General features: G+C 43.8%; 1 protein-coding gene across 5 annotated transcripts in view; it reads left to right on the plus strand.

Annotated features, from left to right (window-relative positions):
* LOC126282042 (fat-like cadherin-related tumor suppressor homolog) overlaps positions 1–23,392 on the plus strand; it is a 1,587,586-nt gene that overhangs the window by 1,057,777 nt on the left and 506,417 nt on the right. The gene's annotated exons all lie outside the window — the stretch shown is intronic.

The raw sequence follows: 23,392 nt of genomic DNA on the forward strand, positions 1-23,392 counted from the left end.
GCCGTTGCACTGGGTTCGTGATATTAATTTTACAGTGCAGTTGGCTCACTCTTTTTTTCGTTATTTTTTTCTTTTTTACGTCCCCCCTGTCCCTGTCTCTCCCCCCCCCTTTCTCTCCCTATCTCTCTCTCCCTGTGTGTGTGTGTGTGTGTGTGTGTGTGTGTGTGTGTGTGTGTGTGTCAGAAATGCAGTCCGTGGATGTTGTGGAATTTGGCTGAACCGTGCGGCTTTTGTACGCAACACACTATCATTTGTCAATTTTGTCCAGCTGAACTGGTCGACAACCATTACTGTAATGGTATCCACCTTTTAGGGTTCTGCAGTACACCTTTCTGTACATACGTACTCCGCAGGCTACTGTACGGTGGATACATCATACCAGTGATATCGATTTTCTTTCAGTAATTGCGTAAGTGGTTTCCGTTAAGTGAAACGAAACAGGAAGCTCCTTGTATTGTAAGTGATGTATTTTTGTATGTTTATGTATCAATAACACTCGCAACTCACATCGGTAGTCTTTTTTTAGACACATTTTCAAGAACGTTTCTTTGCAAATGCTGTGGTGGTGTATGATAGATAATCAGCTACTTGGGCCTGTTGTGTTACTGCAACGCCTTACTGCATTTCATAAACTAGACTTTCTTGAAAGTGAGCTTACAGCATTACTAAAACAGGCTCATATGGTTGCAAGGCCGGGTATGTTCTTCCATTATGTCGGAGCCCCAGCACACTCTAGTCGCGTAAAATTTCCCTTACGATTCTTGCCTGTTGGTATGGCACTGAAGGCGAAGTGTTCAAAGGAAACGTAAACAAAACAGACGAACTGGTTCGGTACGAGTAGCGCTGCTCTTGTGAAACAACCCGAAGACGACCTCAGCGGTGGCCGTGGTGGCCGTGCGGTTCTAGGCGCTTCAGTCCGGAACCGCGAGCCTGCTATAGTCGCAGGCTCGAATCCTGCCTCGGGCATGGATGTGTGTGATGTCCTTAGGTCAGTTAGGTTTAAGTAGTTCTAAGTTCTAGGAGACTGATGACCTCAGATGTTAAGTCCCATAGTGCTCAGAGCCACGACCTCAGCCTAGGTACTTGTGGTTGTATCAACAGAATTGTAGGTGCATTTAGGTAGGAATTTCTGAATCTCAACTTTGAACTTAAAATTTGCCTTTGCTTAATATCTTTTGCATTTTTTTAGCTGCATCTCAACAGCCGTATTTCTGTAACGTATAAAAATTGGCAGTGTCGTATGGAACGTTTTCTTCGAACTAGTCCATACTAATCCCACCCAAAATATGAGGGTGTCCAGAAAGTAAGTTCCGATCGGTCCAGAACTGGAAACCACAGTGAAAACCAGAAACTTTTATTTGCAACAGTTAGGTACACCTTCCACCTACTTCTCTAGATAGTCGCCGCTCCAACTTCGAGTTTTGTGTCAACTTTCCAATGTCCTAGTCATAGAAAGCAGCCGCCTGTTCTTTCGGCCAGTTATCTGCACTGGTCTGCAGCTCGTTTTCTGTGGAAAAATTGTGTCTTCATAGCCAGCGGCTCTTGTATGCAGAGATTAGACTCAGAGGGAGCCAATTACGGACTGTATTGTGGGTGATCAAACACTTCTCATCGGAAACGCTGCAGGAGCGTCTTCATTGCCCCTGCAGTGTGCGGCCGAGAATTGGTATGAAGAAGGGACTGCTCGACAGTTGTGTTATATCGGCTGCATGACACAGGCGAAATCTCTAACCAGGCTATACTTGGCGGGAGGCGCTATTCCATAGGCATCTTTACGTGCTCACTGCTCACTGAAAACAGAAAAGAGCGACGCGACACGATCAAAAATGGTTCAAATGGCTCTGAGCACTATGGGACTTAACATCTGTGGTCATTAGTCCCCTAGATCTTAGAACTACTTAAACCTAACTAACCTAAGGACGTCACACACATCCATGCCCGAGGCAGGATTCGAACCTGCGACCGTAGCAGTCGCGCGGTTCCGGACTGAGCGCCTAGAACCGCGACACGATCGACGGGCGTACTAGACACTGCCCATTACATCTGTGCAAAGCTTTACCGGATTTTCCCTGTGGTTCCCATTTCGCGACCGATCATAACTTAATTTCTGGACAACCCCCGTCTTTACGAGCACTAATCGTTGTGAAAGATTCTGTGTATGACATACAGGATCTGCAGCCTGCTCTAGATGAACTGGCGACTGTGGCGGTGGGAAAGATATCCATCACCAGGGAAGTCGAAACCTGTGACTACAGGACAATGTAAAGGAAGAAGAAAAATAATATAAAATTATAGCTGAATGGTGTATATCCTTCTGCTACAAAATGAACTAACACGTAGCTGTGAAAAGAGTATTGAAATTCACGAAAGTCTCCCATGGGAGGAACACCACGGTGTAGTTCATCTAGCATTATTTAAATCAACCTGAAACCGTGCATCTCCAGACATATCTTCTCTGGTTAGCCCATCTGGCCCTGGAATCGCTTTGAGTAGAGGTTCTAATCCCGCTTCGAATGTCCAACGAAGATGTGTCTGGAAACGCACCGGACAGCGATGGGATACCAAAGTGACTGTCGCCCGCAGTACGGTGCGACGTACAGGAATGATATTCTGGAGTGCCACTTCCCTTCCCAGCAGGACCGCTTTGGTTGTCATCCGCGGCACCCTTACAGCGCAGCGCTGCATCGACGATAGTCTACCCCCTGTTTCGTTAGCCTTCATGGGAAGCCATCTTGGTCTTATATTTCAGCAAGATAACGGCCGCCCGCAGGCAGCCAGCGTTTCTGCTGCTTGTCTTTGTGCTTGCCAAACCATTCCCTTGCCAGCAAAGTCGCCGGATCTCTCCGTAATTGAGAATGTTCAGAGCGTTATGGGCAGAGCCCTCCATCATTTCGGGATACTGAACGATCTGACGCGTCAATTTGAGGGAATTTGGCACGATATCCCCCGGAGGACATCCAGTAACAACTCTGTCCATTGGTGGCAAGCTGAATAAGTGCTTGCATAAGGGTCAGAGTTGGACGGACGCCTTACTGACGTATTCAAGTTTTGAAAATTTGTCTCTTGAATAATAATTAAATAATTGATATAAATTTTCTGTAACTGTAATTATTTGTTTGTACATGTGTATCACATACAGCGATTACTATCCAATCTGGTGCGTCGTTCCTTTTTTTGATTCTTTCATTCCCTTAGAATGTATCCCATTCTTTTTATATCAATTTGTAATTTCCTAGTGTAATTGGACACGAGGACACTAAATCGGTTGGAGCGAAGAAAAATTATTTGTGAAATTTCTTCGATCATCAGGGCCTACTTCGTTCCTCAAATGCACGAGGACTTGCTCCATTTGTGGGAGGGACCAAGAGCCAGCGAGTGCCTCAGGTGGAATAGTTGGCAGGCCTCTCTCCGTAATGAGAAAAGCCCGGACCCATCTACTCGGGCGGAGTTGACTTACTGTAGTCTTCTTTCTGTCTCTTCTCCGACTTGCGTGACCCAGCTGTACTTTTCTTGACTACTAAGGAATATTATATCAGAGGTCACAAACGTAGCACTCCACAAAATGAAACGTCCCCAGAGAAAAGCCACGAAAGAACTATCGCACTTTCCACTAGCATATTCTGTGCACGGCTGCTTTTCAGCATACCGTCCCATTTTCTCTGACATTCACACATACATAAATATATACATATATCATAGTTTCCTAATGAGTTAGGGCATTTGGGTATATGAAATGAGTCAAGATGTACAGTAAAACACAGAACTGATATTGAATATTTCCGTAGTAGCCATTAAGAAATAGTTACCTACCAATCATTCAGCTGCAGTGCGGCAATTTCCTCTCTCTATTCTTCCATAAGTAGGGCCCAAAATGGTGTTTACGTAATTAGCAAAAAGTTTATTTAGAAATGCTTCTTTTAACTTACATGAATCAACTTCCTTTAATCACATGCTGAGTTAGCCTACTCATAAGTGGTGGATAACACTTGCACACTGTGTGATGGGGATTTATTACTGTTTTATTTTGCACCCTATAGTGCTGGAGAGAATATGCAGTTCCAGTCAATCTCAGATGATTTATTTCAATGGTTAAGGAGATCAACCTTTAACTTATAACTTTCTGGTCATTCTCAATTTTTGACTCCAATGTAGCACCTCAATAAAGGAATCCACTATCTACACAGTCCAGACACATTAATGTGACCACCACCTGTTCGCCGTCAACGTGCAATAACCACTCACAGACGGCTCGTGGCAGCACTAGAACTGGAGAGTATACGAAGCGCATCGGGAGTATTCCGACAACAGTGCAGTCATCGTAAAGCGGAAACGAAGCGATCTATATGTTGTCTAAGAGACATGATCATTGGCTTTCGGGGCAAGAGTGAAGGAATTCCCAAGCGGCTATGTCTGTAAGCTGTTCGCTTACCACCGTGGTTGAAGTATACCGAGCATGGCAAAACCGGGGCAACTGTGGCGCACGGCGGGCTATTGATGACAGGGCTATACAATGGCTGCAGACATATGTACGGACGAAAAGACGTGCAGCTGTTGAGCAACTGTACTGATGAACCGCAGCTACCATTAGCGTCTCCTCAGTGACAGTTCAACGATCGTTGCTGCGTATGAGCGTCCGCAGCAGGCTGGTGTTTCATGCACCCATTCTGACAGCTATTAGTCGGCGGCGAAGGCTTGAGTTTTCACGCCAGTACTGTAACTGAACGTGCACTGAGTGACAAAAGGTGGCATTTTCAAATGAATCACGTTTTATGCTCCATCGGACACAAGACAAATACCCTGGAACAATCGTTGGAAGGGTCTAGTCTGGAACAGGTCTTGGGAATATTTTCGTGGGATTCAATGAGTGATCTCGTAATTTTCGAAGGCACAATGAATCAAAAAGTCTTCGTCTGTCCTTAAGCACCATGTGCACCCCTATGTGCAGCTGTTAATTCCTCAGCACGATGGCGTCTACCAGCAGGACAATGCAACGTACCACGCAGCTTCCCGTGTGCGTGCTGTTTGTGCCATAGATTCTCAACCGAGAAATATAGCACAGTGGGTCACGTCACTAGAGTCAGCATGGCTGCATATACCTGTCGGTATCTTGCAGAACCTCATTGGCTTTCTACTCGCAGTTGTTCATGCTGCAGAAGTTGATTATTCAGGCTTTTGACAGTTGATCACATTAATGTTACTGGCACTGTATACTGCGAGGGGTACACCACAACTGGAGCATATAAAAGGGAATAAAAGTTATTTAGAAACACAGAGTTATAGGCAAATATATTTAACTACAATCCAAGTTTCAAGGTCAACGAATTTAAGGACTACGGAAGTACAAGTCTCTGAAGAATCAGCACGTGTAACAGGAAGTTGTTACCAGTCGATTCAAAGACTTCATTGAGGAGATACTTCGCAAGAGCGAGAAATTCGCTTGAAAAAACCTGTGTTAATGCACGAAGCAATTGCACAGTCCATTATCTTTAAATTGTCGTTTTTGCTGTCATGTGTTCTGTTACCAGTCATCGAAGTGTGAATATGGAGTATTTAAATCATAACACAATGGAGTAGCTCATGGCGGACTGTTCCATTTCGATTTGTTTTTATCACTTTGTGCCATTACTGCCATATATTTCTAACCGATGTTTTTTTATTTGTCTGTCACAGTTCCTTGGTTATTTTATTGTTAGTATTGTAAACATATCTACTAGGAAGGAAAGCCTTGCGTTTTTCTCGCTGAGAGGGTGCATTCTTGTGTGATCTGACGTTCCTGTCTGTTGGCAGAAGGCAGTCAGTAAATCTCATTGTGCGTAAGGCCGGTGCCTGTCCTTGCTGAGGGCAGAGGATGCCTTGTTGCCACTGCCATCCCCAGAGGATAATTGAGCACAACGTTTTTTACGTTTTCTGCATGATCATCAACGGATGAGACGGTGCAGTGTGAGAAAGTCAGTTGCTTTAGTTTCAAATTACTTTGATGTATGTAATCGTATGTGTGATGTGTGGTCCCTGCCACCATGCAACCTCGTCTTTGTTAATGTGCATTTTATATGCCAGTGGTGAGAAGTTTCTGCTGCCGTACTCTCTCTCTCTCTCTCTCTCTCTCTCTCTCTCTCTCTCTCTCTCTCTCTCTCTCTCTCTCTCTCTCTGTGTGTGTGTGTGTGTGTGTGAAAAACAGATAACTCGTATGTCACATTCGCAACAGTAGTGTTTCGTCCCCTCCACTCAGAGTTTTTTGGAAGGTAGGGAGTTGAGGAGGGAGGACTAAGATTCGTGGTACTGAAGCAAATATTTAATTTTTTTTTCCCCAAAAATCACCTTCTTATGATTTTTGTGAAACTCCTGGTCATAATTATCTGTTCCACGGCACTGTTCCTGCAGTGGCTTGCGCTTCTGCATCGACAGATTTGTTAGACTGCAAGTTTTACAGATAAATGACCGTGATGGACTGTAAAACAGGCACATGTTCGTATTTCAGAATCAATTTTATTCGGCTTTAGTCGTTCTAGCTGGTGGACGTTTCTTGTTAGAACTACTTTAATTAAAGGCAACAGTTACCAGATTTCTTAATATATAACATGAACAGGATTACTTTTAGAAATAATTGTGCTTCACGATTGATAACTTTTGTGAAAATGCAAAATACGTGTCTTCGTCATGAAGATGCACGACTATCTTCCCCCCTTTCCTTCCACCCCTCCTTCACATCTGTGACTTTACTAGAAAATTTGGAAATGTAGCCGCAAACAGATGCAAGGCTGCTATAGCAATAGACCAGCTTGTTTGTGCTGTGACGATTTGCTAGTAATGTGTTCTGCACGAATATATTTGTCAGGATTCGACAAAGTTTCAGTGGGGATAATAAGTGGGCTTCATCTGCTTACTATCTGTCTTCAGTCACGACATGTAAACCATACAGGTTTCGAATCGTCGCTATGAAGTACGGATTAACATTATTCATTGTGGAAAAGGGAACTGCATACAGAGTACTGTTTCGTTTTAATACTGCAGTTCTTATAAGTGAAGCGCTAGAAAGATTCTTAACCTCGGAAGACTCGATTTTTCCTGTTCCCAACGATGGAGCACCAGGTACCGACTGGGTAGGTAAGGCTCTATCCGGAAGGGTGAGGTGAAATGTTAGCACCCCTAGGCGTCTGTGTAGTGTCGGCCGTGTTTAGGTGTTGCGCCTGGTGTAGACACCTACGCTCCCACTGCTTTCTCGGTGGGCTGCTGTTCCCGGAATGCTGTTTACGTCTAGCGAGGCGTTATGTCTGGCCTGGCGCATCCCTGGGGCTTCCTAATACCGCACCCCTGCCTTGTACCCTACTGTGTTTGTTCGAACAGTCCACTATGGCTGATCTGAACTGGCTTAACTTCTACGCATATAGATGGGGAAACAGCTAGACAATGGTTGAAATTCATGGTGGAAACCTTCAGCTGTGAAAATACAAAAATGTAGGAATTGTGAGTCAACCTTGATGCAAAAAACTTTTTTGCTAATTGTTTACTTATTTGCCAGCCTTTGTGGTCGACCGGTTCTAGGCGCTTCAGTCTGGAACATCGCGACCGCTACGGTCACAGGTTCGAATCCTGCCTCGGACATGGATGTGTGTGATGTCCTAATTTGGAGAATAAATAAGTAAACAAAAAATGGTTCAAATGGCTAATTGTAATCATTTAAAAGTTACAGACCTGTTCTAATTCCGGCAGTCTGGGTATACGGAAACTCCACTGTAATTGTCAGTTCCTTACTATTATGGTTCAAATGGCTCTGAGCATTATGGGACCTAACTTCTGAGGTCATCAGTCCCCTAGACATAGAACTACTTCAATCTAACTAACCTAAGGACATCACACCCATCCATGTGCGAGGCAGGATTCGAACTTGAGACCGTAGCAGCAGCGCGGTTCCGGACTGAAGCGCCTAGAACCGGTCGGCCACAACGACTGGCAGCATATCTCACTTTGCGTTCTCGTGCAAACAGTGTAATCAGGATTGTCCGGTATCGTGCTAGTAAGAACATTAATTTTCATTGAACAGTGTTGGTAATTACAGTTATTTTCTTCCGAGTTGAGCTGTAATTTATTTTTTGGGTATTCTTAGTTTAACAGTATGCTTCACATTATGCATTGTTCATAATGTGCCTCGGTACTGAGTTTTAGTTAAATAGTTTTGTTTGAGCACACAATTAGTTTCATTTGACTTCCAATTACATTCATTTTCTTTATTTCACATCTTGCATTTCATGATGTTTAAAGTTTTATTTCACAACACTGTTCGCATGTGCAACACAGGGCTAACAGCCGGCCGGAGTGGCCGTGCGGTTCTAGGCGCTACAGTCTGGAACCGAGCGGCCGCTACTGTCGCAGGTTCGAATCCTGCCTCGGGCATGGATGTGTGTGATGTCCTTAGGTTAGTTAGGTTTAATTAGTTCTAAGTTCTAGGCGACTGATGACCTCAGAAGTTAAGTCGCATAGTGCTCAGAGCCATTTGAACCATTTTTTTGAACAGGGCTAACCAACAGCCGGTCTTCCTCAGCAACTGAATACAATACCTAAAGTACAAATTACATGAAGGGAAAGTTATTGAAATCAATGTATTCAGTTCTGTCTTAGACAGACAATGTTTTATAGAAAGCTTAGAGTGAAAATATTATTAATCATTAATGAAATGTTCTTCCTTTGTAGAGGACTGGACTACACAGTCGCTGAAGCCTCTTCATGATGTCATACATCAAAAGAAAGTCTCAAGTTAACACTTTCACTAAACTCTGGCTTATTAAGAAACTCTATTGTGATTACAAGAACTGGTAGCGGTCGCGCGGTTCCGGACTGAAGCGTCCAGAACCACTCGGCGACATCGGCCGGCCGAAACATATAGTGACGGTATTTAATAGGTCTGATACCATTTACGCACTGCGGAAATAAAAATGCAGATATCTTGCGCAAAATCATAACAAATGCGTCCGATGTCACACAGAAGAGAGACCCCGTATATACCAGTGAATACCCCCCCCCCCAAACTAATCTTTAAAGAGTCGAACTCTCATGTATAAGACACCTTCAAAAGTGTGGTAAATATGAATCAATGTGTTAAAATGTTTGACGTTAAGCATGTAAGCGGAAAAAGTTTGAGAAAGGTTTGAAATGATGTTTAATGTTTGTTAAAAGTCGCTAAGAGCTCTCATCATCAAACACTGGATGAATGGAGTTTGGGAAATTTGCGCTACATTTTAACCATTTACTTTCTCACGCGTCTCAATACTTATGACGTCATATCTCTTGAATTGTGTGCCGTACAATGATGTAATTTTGCAAGTACATTCAGTGGTTTATCTCGATACGCTCAGCAAAACATGCTGTGTATAAGAAGTAATAAATTTAAACGTCATTCCTGACATGCTGAAGTTTTACTATATGAACAGCGAAAATGTAGGAAACGATATAGTTTTTTTTTCCTTTCGTCATTTCGTGCAGGGTTTCGGCGAGAATAAGTTTCGTAATGGTTTGAAATTATTTATGAAGTTTGTCACAAGTTGCCAAGTGCTCACAATCTCAAATACTGGATGAATGTAGTCTGGGTAATTTGCACGCTGTGATTTATGCTGCCCCAAGACATGTACACAGTTTCTAACAGTAACACTTGTGTTATTCCGTCTGTATACATACTTCACACAAGTAGTATTGTAGTATCTTTGGTGATGAAAGATTCAACTGTTGCGGCTACTCTAAGCACCAAAAGGGCAGTTGCAGGACCCTCAACAGACTGAAGAAAGGGGGTGACAAGATGCAAGACTAATTTGAAGAAATGGGGTGTCAGTGGTGATGAATTTCGTGAATGTGGGGCAAAGAAAGATTCTAAACAGTTGTTGATTTCCAATAATCTGAGCGAACCCTCTGACATGGAAGATTTGTTCGTAGCGAATGACGGTGCCATTCTGGGTGCCGAACATTGCACTCATGATGTGTGAAATTGATTGTAAATAATGTTAGATTCTAGTTTTAAATTATATTATGTTTTATTGTTCTCTGGAGCCCATAAATACGTAAACAGATGCAACCTCTACAAAATGTTTGTTACCTTGTTTCACACCTTTTGCGGCAGTCCGTACTAATTCCTATTCCTACGGTGGCACTCCGAACATCTCGCGTTTATTTTTGTCATGTCTAGAGGCCCTCATTTATTTACTGGACCCGGATTCTAGTATTTATGAGGGTTGTGTAATAAATCGTCTGCACGTTAAGACAAGGTATGCCTCGGTAGACCTTTTGGTTAGTGTTCTTGACAACTCCTTAAGAAGTGCTCGTAAAAACTTTCAAATAAATACGACGCCGAACGAATTCACTCTCTGAAGTTATAAGAGGCTCCTCTTGATTTATTTTAACTTCTTTTTCCTCTCTGGGCTTGTTTATCTTTGGCCTGTACAGTGTTTGTTTGTCATTAATTGGCTCCTGCTGCACGACTACTAAAACACGCTTACAAATATTGTACCAGACGAAGCGCAGGCCAATAATAGCTGTGTGAAACAATATTAGAATCCTCTGACTTCTTGTAGTCTTTGGTAGTAATGCAGCACGTACCATGAACAAAATTCCACAGTAGTTGCAGAAAACTCGAGTTACGAAAATAAAACACTCAGTTTCGTAGAATAGTTTGGATCGGGATTGTTCTGAATCGCTTCAACTGAAAACGTTGCTTCTGATTTTCGCATATTGTCAGACCCTAAGACGTTCAGTACTGGATCGACTGACGCAGAGTGCTCTTGGAACGCTGGTCGGAGTGCTTCCTCGGGGTGAGTGGGTCACAGCTCGAATATTGTCTTTCTTCACGCTTTGTGCATTTTGCCTCCATATTGTTGGAGAAGGAGGAACAGAACTACTCTTCAGGTGGCCTCGGCAAGGGAGCTTGGGGAATAACGATTTTATTGGCGTTTGAATTTTGGCTGCAAAGGTGAAAAAAACTGTAACAGGATTTGAAAGAGAATGAAGGAGCAATTTTAGCCTGTGTTACCTCTCTCCAGAGCAGAAGTGAGCAACTGGCAGCTCACCAGCAACTACAAAATATACTCTACACTCTAACAGGAGGAAATGCACTCAAATGGAGGGGGAAAAAAAGACGCAGCAAGGAAGAGATAGCCGAATGGGGCGCAAATCGGTAGATGTGATGATGAACATGTATAGACAAACAAATCATTTATTTAAGAGATGGAGCTTCACAGATTGAGCATGTCAATAAGATCTTGGTCTACTTCTGGCCCTTATGAGCCGGGCGGGGTGAGCGAGCGGTTCTAGGCGCTACAGTCTGGAACCGCGTGACCGCTACGGTCGCAGGTTCGAATCCTGCTCTGGCATGGATGTGTGTGATGTCCTTCTGTTACTTAGGTTTAAGTAGTTCTAAGTTCTAGGGGACTGATGGCCTCAGAAGTTAAGTTCCATAGTGCTCAGAGCCATTTGGCCCTTATGCAACCAGTTTTTGGGCTTGGCATTGATGGCGTTGATGAATGTCCTGAGGGATATCGTACCAAAGTCTGTCGTATTGGCGCGTTACTTCCTCAAAATCCCGAGTCGGTTTGAGAGCCCTGTCCGTAATGCTCCAAACGTTCTCAACTGGGGAGAGATCCGGTGACCTCGCTGGTCAACGTAGAGTTTGGCAAGTACAAAGAAAAGTATTACAAACTCTCATCGTTTGCGGGCGGGCACTATCTTGTTGAAATGTATGCCCAGGATGGCTTGCCATGTAGGGCAACAAAACGGAGCGTAGAATAACGTCGACGTACTACTGTGGCGTAAGGGAGCCGTGTATGACAACCAAAGTGGTCATGCTATGAAATGAAATGGCATCCCAAACAATCACACCTGGTGTTCGAGCAGTATGGCGGGCGACAATCATGTTGGTATTCCACCGCCGCCCCGCGCTTCACCAGACACATTTTCGATCTGGAATCTTATTGAGTGGAGTAGAATTGTCTTCTTTGCTGAGTCCCGCTTCGAACTGATCCTCGATGACCAACGCAGACGTACCTTCGCCAGCCATGTCGTAGGATGTCTTCCCAATTGAGGACGTTAGGAGCATTATGGACAGGGCCCTCCAGCCAGCTCGGGATTTTGACGAACATGTGCTATCGGTTTAGATCTTCCATCTATTCAATCAAGTGAAGAAACTGGAGCACACATATCGCTTCGATATACTGAGTAGCTCATCCGGTGTTTAAAACTTAGTCTTTTGCAAAACATAATGTGTTTTTTTTCCTGTTGTTTGCCGAAACTTATTTCACTACGTATGTGATATCTTCTGTAGATCTCGTTGTACTTCTGTATAAATGTTGGCTTGCTGGTATGCGTCTTCATGGCTTGACAACGCGTTATTTGCGAAGTACTCGGGAGAATATTCTCATAGAATTTTTATTTTTTAACAGCGTTCCGTGGGTAGCAGTGTTACTTGTCCCGTACATACGTTTTCTATCCTATTGTACACGACATCTGTAATTTCATTTTTGGTTTTAATTGTGTACATTTTATTCACATTTTTTTGCTCCACCCTCAAATAGTATCATACGTTTTCATATAATAAAACGAGATTTTGCTAGTCATCGAGAGACTGTTGTTATCGCCGCGCACTTGTTCATCGTTTCGTTTTTGCCCGGTGTGTAGATAATTTTGAATGTTTGGTGTGAGTTTTTGTAGCGCATCTGCCGGGGGAGACTACCCCTTCTCTGAAAGTCCTTCAGGTTCAATATAATTCGAGTGTTGGTTTTCCTCGATGAGATGGTCTAGAAAAGTTCGAGGTTTTTCTATTTCTTTTAAAGCCACTGTGGTGCTTGGAATACACTCTTTTTAAAGTACCTCCATGCTTGGCCTGTATAAACAAATTAGCATGGACAACAAGTTAACTGATAGATGACCACTTCCCTAAATTTGTCTCTGAAGTGGTGTTAATGTAGAAGTTTTTCTGTATTGTGTTGTTTGTGCTGTGTGATATTTGTTGTCCTTGTTTCTTTTCTACTTTCCCCTCCATGTGGATGTTTTTATTTCTGTGTGGTGGTATGGGACACGCAGTGTTTCTTTAAATGTGTTCCTGTTTCCCTGAATTCTCTGTTTTTCCCGTGTGTTGGTGTCCTTGGTTCTTAAAAATACGAACTTACTCCGAAAAAAAGAAAAACAGTGACCAAGAGCTTCCAATCCCAACGAGATGAATGTTCCGTATTTAGCAGGTAGATATATTGCCAGCCTCCACATTATTTATACCAAATTCGGTCTGTTTTCACGTCTGTATAATTAGATTTCAGTTTGTCTATTGATTGGATGCGCAGTTAGCTTACGCACGGGTAGTCCCTTTGTAACGAGTAAGCGTTCGCCATTCGACGTTCATTCAATTACGTGTGTATTCTAACACACCACCCCGGTGTGCAGAATAACTGCCCGGGAACTGATTCATGAAATCGTGCCATAGTAAAATGCTCATTATCGAACCCATTGTGTTTCCGTAGCTTTATCTCTGTGTATTTCGCGTATCAGGCGTTGTTACCGTGCTTTCCCAATACAAAAATAAGTTTCAAAGAAGGAAAGGTGACGTTATCGCTGGCAGAGCTGGTTGCGCGGTCCCATGAGCTGGCGGGTCCGTCTTATCGGGGCGTGGCATGCTAGCCCGCAGTTAGCGCCGCCTCGCTTTGAATTTGTTGCCATCGATACGGCCTGCGGCGGCCGCAGCAGTGGCGGCGCCACTGGAGGTATTTGGGGGTCACGGCCTCGTCAAAGGCGTGTCGCGGTCTTTACAGTGTTCGGACCCGCGAAAAGAGAGATTAGGGCTCGCGGGGAAAGGAGCACTAGAGGCAGCCGTCAGGCGCAAAGGTTCTCGAATAAATAAAAATTCATAGGGCGCCGATACTATCTCGGGCAACGGCAGTACCGTCTCCGACCACTGGAACGGAACTGTTCAGCTGGAGAAGTCTGGAATACTGCGTAACCACGATCGTCTAGTAGGGAGAGAAGGACCACTGGATGAGACGGACCAGAGGCGTATTTCCCAATTGCACCGATAGAGAGCAGCTGCCGCTGCTTTGGAGGAAGCTCTTTCGTGAACAAACGTGGATCTGTTGTTTTCGTTTCCGATCTGGAGGAAAATAGATTTCTCTGTTCCGGTAAGCCGAAAACTTTTATCTTGTAGTTACATAATTTTGGTATTTATGCTTAGATTGCACAATATCGATGTAATCTACTACGATCTTGATAAATAAGTAGGCACGAAACTAACCTGAAATGGTCAAACAGTTCGCTGCCTGCATATACACTACTGGACATTAAAATTGCTACACCACGAAGATGACGTGCTACAGGAGTGAAACTTAACCGACAGGAAGAAGATGCTGTGATATGCAAATGATTAGCTTTTCAGAGCATTCACACAAGGTTGGCGCCACTGGCAACACCTACAACGTGCTGACATGAGGAAAGTTTAAAACCGATTGACCGGCGTTGCCTGGCGAAAAGTTGTTGTGATGCCTCGTGCAAGGAGGAGAAATGGTACCATCACGTTTCCGACTTTGATAAAGGTCGGATTGTAGCCTATCGCGATTGCGGTTTATCGTATCGCGACATTGCTGCTCGCGTTGGTTGAGATCAAGTGACTGTTAGCAGAATATGGAATCGGTGGGTTCAGGAGGGTAATACGGAACGCCGTGCTGGATCCCAACGGCCTCGTATCACTATCAGTCGAGATGACAGGCATCTTATCCGCATAGCAGTAACGGATCGTGCAGCCACGTCTCGATCCCTGAGTCAACAGATGGGGACGTTTGCGTGACAACAACCATTTGCACGAACAGTTCGACGACGTTTGCAGCAGCATGGGCTATTATCTCGGAGACAATGACTGCGGTTACCCTTGACGCTGCACCACAGACAGGAGCGCCTGCGATGGTGTACTCAACGACGAACCTGGGTGCACGAATGGCAGAAATTCATTTTTTTTTTCAGATGAATCCAGGTTCTGTTGACAGCATCATGATGGTCGCATCCGTGTTTGGCGACATCGCGATGAACGCACATTGGAAGCGTGTATTCGTCATCGCCATACTGGCGTATCACCCGGCGTGATGGTATGGGGTGCCATTGGTTACACGTCTTGGTCGCCTCTTGTTCGCATTGACGGCACTTTGAACAGTGGACATTCCATTTAAGATGTGTTACGACCCATGGCTCTACCCTTCATTCGATCCCTGCGAAACCCTACATTTCAGCTGGGTAATGCACGACCGCATGTTGCAGGTCCTGTACGGGCCTTTCTGGATACAGAAAATGTTCGACTAATGTTTCTGGCGAGCACATTCTCTAGATTTCTCACTAATTGAAAACGTCTGGTCAACGGTGGCCGAGCAACTGGCTTGCCACACTGTGCCAGTCACTACTCTTGATGAACTGGGGTATCGCGTTGAAGCTGCATGGGCAGCTGTACCTGTACACGCCATTCAAGCTCTGTCTGACTCAATGCCTAAGCGTATCAAGGCCGTTATTATGGCCAGACGTGGTTGTTCTGGGTACTGATTTCTTAGGATCTACGCACTGGTTCCTCTCTCCCATAAAATCAGAACACATAGACCAGTCTTATTTGGGAGAAATGGAACACTTGTTTTAATGTGGGAGAGATGGAGTGCAGTTAAATTTAGCTTCAAAGCTTATGGAATAATCTCACTGAAGATAAGCACAGTCCCAGACTATTCTTATTTCACGGAAGATAAGTCTATGGCGACAAATGGTAGAGCATAATCTCAAACACAGGCCAGCCAATCACTTCTAAACTCATCAAAGGGCCTACTGGCCCCAAGCGCATCAAAAGAGCAGAATTATCTCTACAAATCAAATTCATTCACTGGTACAACTTCGGACTCCACTTGTACTGAATCTAAAACTTCCAAGATAACCACCTCAGAACTGACTACTCCTAAGTCAACACAGACACTTTTGGATGAAATATCACTTATTCCTTCAACTGACAAAACCACGACTTTTAAGACGAAGACAGCAACTGTATCCAAATGTCTCAACTCTGCTGAAAGTATCCGCAGCTCGTGGTCACGCGGACGCTTTCTCGTTTCCCGAGTACGGGGTCCCGGGTTCGATTAACGGCGGGGTCAGGGATTTTCACCTGCCTCGAGATGACTGGGTGTTTGTGTTGTCCTCATCGTTTCATTATTATTCATGCAAATGGCGAGATTGGACTGAGCAAAGGTTGGAAACTTGTACGGGTGCTGATAACCGCGCAGTTGAGCGCCCCACAATCGAATCATCATCTGCTGAAAGTATTGAAACTGTAAGGTAAAAGATATATCAGTCCCCTAGAACTTAGAACTACTTAAACCTAACTAACCTGAGGACATCACACACATCCATGCCCGAGGCAGGATTCGAACCTGCGACCGTAGCGGTCGCGCGGTTCCAGACTGAAGCGCCTAGAACCGCTCGGCCACGCTGGCCGGCCACACACTGAAGAAGCTGAAAAAGAAAAATACTGCAACTATCTCACCGTGTTCATCGGACGTTGACATTGTTAAAGATTACGAAAATAACTTTCATGACTGGGATGAAGATAAATGTGTCGGGTGTTTCGAAATCTGTTACGAAATTAATAAAAATGTCGAATGGGTTCAGTGTGTTTCCCGTTCACGACGGACACGTGAATGGTGTTCAATATTTGGTGGTGAGTGCAGTATTACTGTGGTTAGAGAAAGATGCTGAAGAAGGTGGAGTGAGGCAGCTGGTACACCACTTTCCAGTGTCTTTTTACAAACAGGATATTCGCCTTTTTTCGCTGGTTCTCCTCTTTTGCCTGGTCACGAATATTAAAAGAACTTTAATGGTCCGTAATATTTTGATAGTTTACTTGTGTGGAATTGAAATCACGCAAAACTATATAAATTTACATCTCACACAAGATTCATGCGAACAGAAATGTATGTGTTTCATTATTACAACATGGGATTTCGAGAAACGTTCTGATGAGAAGGGAGACTTCATGTGGCATATTTCTCCATGCTACGTTTTCGCCTCACGCTGGATATTTGTGCATTTTTGCGTGTAAAGGTAGGGTAACTTTGAATCCCTGTATCTCGGATGTGTTTTTCAAGATCAGGAGCTTAGGAATATATTATAAAAATATCACCCTCTGCCTCTTGAAACAAAAAAAATGGTAAATCTTTTTGGCTGTTTTCTAATGTACCGCCCATGAGTTCATGGTACTTCCACCAGCCTCTTAAGGCCCACCGTAGACCACATCAAATGCATAACTAAGCCAACCGATTTGCTCCATTTGCCTAAGGAGGAGGAGTTGTGTCATATTCATACTTCGATTCTATACTTGAGGATGGTTACAGCAAGCCGATTCTTATATTGGGTAGACAGATGGTCATCCCTCGCTCAAGCGCTATCCGAAACACTTGATCCTACATTTCTACCACCAATAGAACCCGAGATATGAACCTCGGAACTCTCGCTTCTGTGCATGGCGTTTTGGAACATATTAGGTAGCGCATGCTGTCGCTTGCGTGCCGATCGCTTTTCAGGATGAAGGTAAAGCAGATCGCAGACTTCTTTGTAGAATATTAGGGATTTGCAGCCTGCAAAGAGGACTGGTTAAAAAACACTCGTGTTACCCATCCCAAAATATTGCTCAAGTGTCTCAGAGCCATACCAAATACGACTAACAGCACGAATGGTCACAGAGTTCTTTCACCCCTGGGAGACCATCAGTAAGACACTAGAACAATTGAACTGGCAAATGATTGAAGAGAACTCCAAACTATCTCTTGAAAGACTACTTAGCATGTTTCACGAACCAAGCAGCACAGTAGTACGTGCCACTTCTCTCGGGCTAGCTCTCGTACCGTTTATCGATTACTGCGGAGTAAACTGACAACATCAGACAATTCCTCATTGACACAGGGACGACCTGGCTGATGAATATCTGCCAGACTTGGGCGTATCTCGTTGCTACTGTAATCTAATGCAGTGCAGATTCCTTGAAAGTCTCTTGAAGATCTTGATGACACAGTCGTACTGTACGTTATCTGGCGCATTCAATTTTTATTCAGTTCTGTTCGAAAACAACGGGACAGCAGTACATTAGACCGTTCGCTACTCAAGATTTTGTTCTTCCCGTAACTGTGCATTCGTGTGGCGTGAGAAGAGAGAGTGCATTTGCGCTGAGATAAGGTAGGTGATATGTCTGCGTAAGGAGAAGAAACTAACGATCAAAGTCCGAAAACAATTTACTGGACTGTTCCATTAACCAAAACAAATTCTCCAAGTATAACACCAACACAAAACAGTGATCCGTCTTCGAATCACAACTACATACAAGAATAACATAGAAAACAATTGAAATAATTTCCTGCTAGTCTCCGCCAAAGACTTCTCCGATATACCAAGCCTAATCCAGATATCAGTGAGAAGATTCAAGCTGCGCTGCCGGGGCGGCAGCTATCCACCTCTGCTGGCGGTTGATGAACTGCCGATGTGCGACCGAGCGCCGGCCTTTATGGCGCTTGGGCGGATGAGTACCTTGGAATTATTTTCCATCATGTGGTTTGACGTGTGAAAATAGTTCCGGAATCTGCAGCGACCTCTTCCTTATGTTTATGTGGGCTGGTAGTGGCCCCTGGTGTCTTTGCTGTGTTGTTGTTGTTGTGGCCGTTCATCAATATTGTCTGTCAGGTGTGTTGTGCTTCGGTGTTCCTGCTAGGTGGGCAACCTGCGGTTGTAGGCTGTCAGTTTGGTTGCTGATACTCCAGGCGCCGTGATGTCTGGTGGAGAAAGCCACAGCAGTAGGTGTATGTAATTAATGTGTGGCATAAGCAACACTATTCGATTCCACTACTTTGCGTCTCTGAGACAGTGTTGCCATTATTAAAATTCCAGCTCCCTTTTGAAATATACCCTGCGCAGAAAAAGCTTGCGTATGTGCAAATGCGTGCTAGCAGATAGCTTTAAGCTACTATTTTACAGATTCCCACAACGTGAGGAAGTTATTTCGATGCAATTTCATATCCGTAGAAACCAGCGAAATTCGCTGATACGTCAAGCATGTTTGCATAAGCATTATCTTCAGCAAAACGAATATTCACAGATACTTGATTGTGGATAGTTGACATCATAATGAAGGTCCTTCCATACCTAACTGAAGCCCTGATAATCAAGCTTTGCTTCGAAAAGTATATTGAGAAACTATACGTATATGATGTTGAAAAGACACCAAATGGATTTCATGATTTAACTATCTTACAATCAGGGCATTGCCGTGTTATTCATTTTGCCAGTTTTCTGGTAGAAACGAAAACAAATAGTGATCTGTGTTTGTAAAGAAATATCGAAATAAATTCATTTCCATGTATTCGAGTTAACACCTTTGAAATTATTGAATGAAATGTGCTTTTGGCTGGGGGCTCCCATCGGGTAGACCAGTCGCCTGGTGCGTGTTGATGAAGATGAAATGATGACGAAGACAACACAAAACCCTGTCCCCGAACGGAGAAAATCTCCGTCCAGCTCGGGAATCGAACCCGGGCTGCTCATATGGCATTCTGCCATGCGAACGTCAGCTGTGGAGGCGGACCTCGAAATCATGAAACTGTTTTACAAAGAAATATGCGTAATATACAAATGAGTAAATACAGCATCCAGATTAAGAAATATGAATGCGGGTGGTTTCCGTAACCTGGGCGAAGCTGATTCGCGTGTGCACGATGAGATTCTGTAAACTTTTCTATAGCAACGCCTGTTCGTAGCTCTATAGGCGGCTATTGTTTTCGTCTAAAGCCAATTGCGCTTCGCAGTTTATATATGTCGAAAGCGGTGCCAGATGTCAGGGATTTCCTTAACTTTAGCCGGCCTCTGCGACTGAGCGGTTCTAGGCGCTTGAGTCCGCAACCGCGCGGCTGCTACGGTCGCAGGCTCGAATCCTGCCTTGGGCATGGATGTATGTGATGTCGTTAGGTTAGTTAGGTTTAAGTAGTTCTAAGTCTAGAGGACTAACCTCAGATGTTAAGTCCCATAGTGCTTAGAGCCATTTGAACCATTTGAATCTTAAGTTTACTCGACTGTAAGAGTGTCTTAGTAGTAAACAATAAATGTATTAAAACTTAATGCATAATGCGGCATTTGTCGTGTATCTCAATGTTTATGGCGTTGTATCTCCTGAACTATGATAGGTGGTTCTTACAGCAACAGCGATTGTTGCCTGACTGTAAGGGATGTGCATACCAAATTAAGTTGAAACCGGTCCATTGGTTTAGGTTCAAAATGGCTCTGAGCACTATGGGACTTAACATCTTAGGTCATCAGTCCCCTAGAACTTAGAAATAACTAATAATAATAATAATAATAATAATAATAATAATAATAATAACTAACTAACTAACCTAAGGACATCACACAACACCCAGCCATCACGAGGCAGAGAAAATCCCTGACCCCGCCGGGAATCGAACCCGGGAACCCGGGCGTGGGAAGCGAGAACGCTACCGCACGACCACGAGATGCGGGCCCATTGGTTTAGGGGGACGTGTGGAAAACACACACACAAACACACACATTTTTATAATAATGGCTGTATGAGTTTGGAAACAGTAATATTGCATATACCGAGAGTGCAGGATGAAATGTGCGTTTCGTGGTATTATGCTATGTATTTCGAATCATGGGGACCCATCTTCTACGAATTGTTTGCTGTTCAAGATACATAATAGTGCTAGTAAAATTTAAAAAAATATTCGTCTTCCACAGCAAAGCCATGTCTCATTGATATGAAATCATTTTTGTACAGGAATTTGTTTTATGACTAAGTATTTTAATGTATTGCAAAAGTAATTCTAAGGATTACTTTTTCTTTTGTTTCAGGTAAGCAACAACAAATAACGGTCTTCTTGTGTCATCGGCAACCAGGTATCAAGCTCCAATTACGAGAAAAATTTTACTTTCTTAAGATTTTAAAATTATCAAGCTTCCATTACGAGAAAAATTTATTTTCTCTTCAGATTTTAAACTCAGCGATTTGGTTTCCCACCTTGAAAAATATGTAATCGTATACATCTCATTTTTTACTATGTAATATTCACTTCGGTGTTTTGAATGAGAAAGAGACAACAGACATGTACTTTTTCTAAGCTGAAATCAAACGCTCCAATTACCAGTTATATTGCAGTTTAATTCTAACAATGGGGCTGATGCAATTACGAACCATTTTCAAGTTTATTGAGTGATTATCCCTTGCAAGCACTGTCACGTAATGAAATGTATAAATTCACATTTGTGCAGGCATTATCGTAATCTGGAAACGGAGCTGTTTATTTGACGTCCAAAAGGGCATGATTATTAGCTTTCGGGCCACGGGAGGAAGCATTACCGAAACGGCTGACTTTATAAACTGTTTGAGTGCCGCCGTGGTTGAAGTACACTGTGCGTGGCAAAATGGCGCTATCCAAAAATGGCGTGGGGGCGAGTGTGGTGCACCATGAGCAATAGATGACAGTAATGAACGATGGATGTGCAGATGTGCACGGGAGAACAGATGTGCAACTTTTGGGTAACTGACCGCCGACATAAACTAACGGGCTACCAACAGTGCGTCCTCAACGAGCGTTCAACGAACCTTGCTGCGTAAGCGTAGCAGGCGCCTGATTCACGCATCCATACTGAGTGGAGTTCATCGAATTTACACGCCAGTACCACAACTGGACATCCAGTGAGTGGCCTTTTCAGAAATAATCACGTTTTATACTCCATCGGACAGGTGGTAAACACCCTGCAACAATTGTCGGAAGGCCCCAGACCGTAAGAGGAGTATTTTCGTGGGATTCTGTGGAAGAGCACCAGGCTGAGCTCGCTATACTCCCCTGGCCACCAAATTTCCCGGATTTAAACCCGTTAGAGAATATGTGGGACCACTTCAGTCGGGTTGTTTTCACCATGGGTCCTCAACCAAGGAACCTGGCGCAGCTGACTCGACACCGCAGTGGGCATGGCTCCACATCCCTGTCGGTACCTTCCGGAACCTGCCTGACACCCTTTCCGTACATCTCTCAGCGATCCGCGTTGGATTCTTGTTGCAATCAAGCGTTTCGCCCTCATGTGCGGTGGATATTTTCAAAGGTCAGATGCGCATCCTAGATCGGTACTAACTGAAGTAAAATTCCGTTTCCTCGTGCTGCCGCATAGAGAAAAACTCTAAAGCAACTGGTCATTGTCGTCTGCTGTTGTCTGCTATTACCATCGCCGCTGTGGCGGTAGACGCGCGCATCTTCATCCCTGGCGGCGGCTGGCAGAAACACAGCACTGAACGTCTTGGTTGCTCAGAGCTTGGAACGTTGTTGACCCTCCCTTGGCGGAGCGCCGACCGATGTGCGCAACTACGGAAGGATATATGCGCACCATCACGTGAGCACATTACCGCGCGGACGTAAGACCGCGCCCGCGACAGCAATGATCTGTGCTGAGACTTGCGCATCACACAGTGACGAAGTGGCGACCCCGGATGATATGCCGTCTGCTGGCGGCTTGACTCTCCTCTTGTATTTACAAACAACCCCTTGGTGAGGTATATTTAATTCAGATTGAAGGAAGGACAGCAGTCAAGTCACAAAATCCGTAATTTATCGCATATGTAGGTTTCGATAATAACGTAGTCATCGTCGGTGCATTACCACAAAGTCATATAAGTCCCAACCCCTCAGAGCATAATGCATTACGAACCCACACTAGGCTTTACGTGACAGACGAAAAATAAAAAATACCTTCAGATAGTAGTTTTGGATCTGCCATGTGAAGGCCAGTGTCATTTTGTTATATGTCATGCTCTGACACATTAAGACCTATATGATTTTTCGGTCCTGCGCCGATGATGACTGTGTTATCTTAAATATAGACCTTCAATAAATTACGGATTTCGCGAGTGACTGCTGTTCTTTCTTCAGTTTGAATGTTCAATGGTCGCTGCGCTTCAGGCTTCCAGTGGGTTCCAACTCAGTAAATATATTCCGTTGTGGTGGCCGAAATATACACGGGTGCATCCCTACGTACACCACAATATACCTACAAACAGATCAACGATATTATAAAGGAATAAATATTGCGTGTTTACCTTATCCATTTTTGTTTTGTTTTGTTTACGTAACAAAAAACTAATAAACTTTTTTCTCAATCAGAGCTGAGTTTTTCACATAAAATGTTACTAATGAAAATAACATGATCAAGTTATGTTCTTATTTACGTACAGCTTGGAGGTCAGTTCTGTTCTGTTATTGTAAACCCGAAATAATTTATCGCTTTGTGATATCTGAACTTGCTTGTTGAAAAACACACGATGTAAGTAATGTGTAAGTCGCCATTGAACATTTTGCAATTTACC

This window comes from Schistocerca gregaria, chromosome 7 (genome assembly GCF_023897955.1).
Source record: "Schistocerca gregaria isolate iqSchGreg1 chromosome 7, iqSchGreg1.2, whole genome shotgun sequence".
Taxonomy (NCBI): domain Eukaryota; kingdom Metazoa; phylum Arthropoda; class Insecta; order Orthoptera; family Acrididae; genus Schistocerca; species Schistocerca gregaria.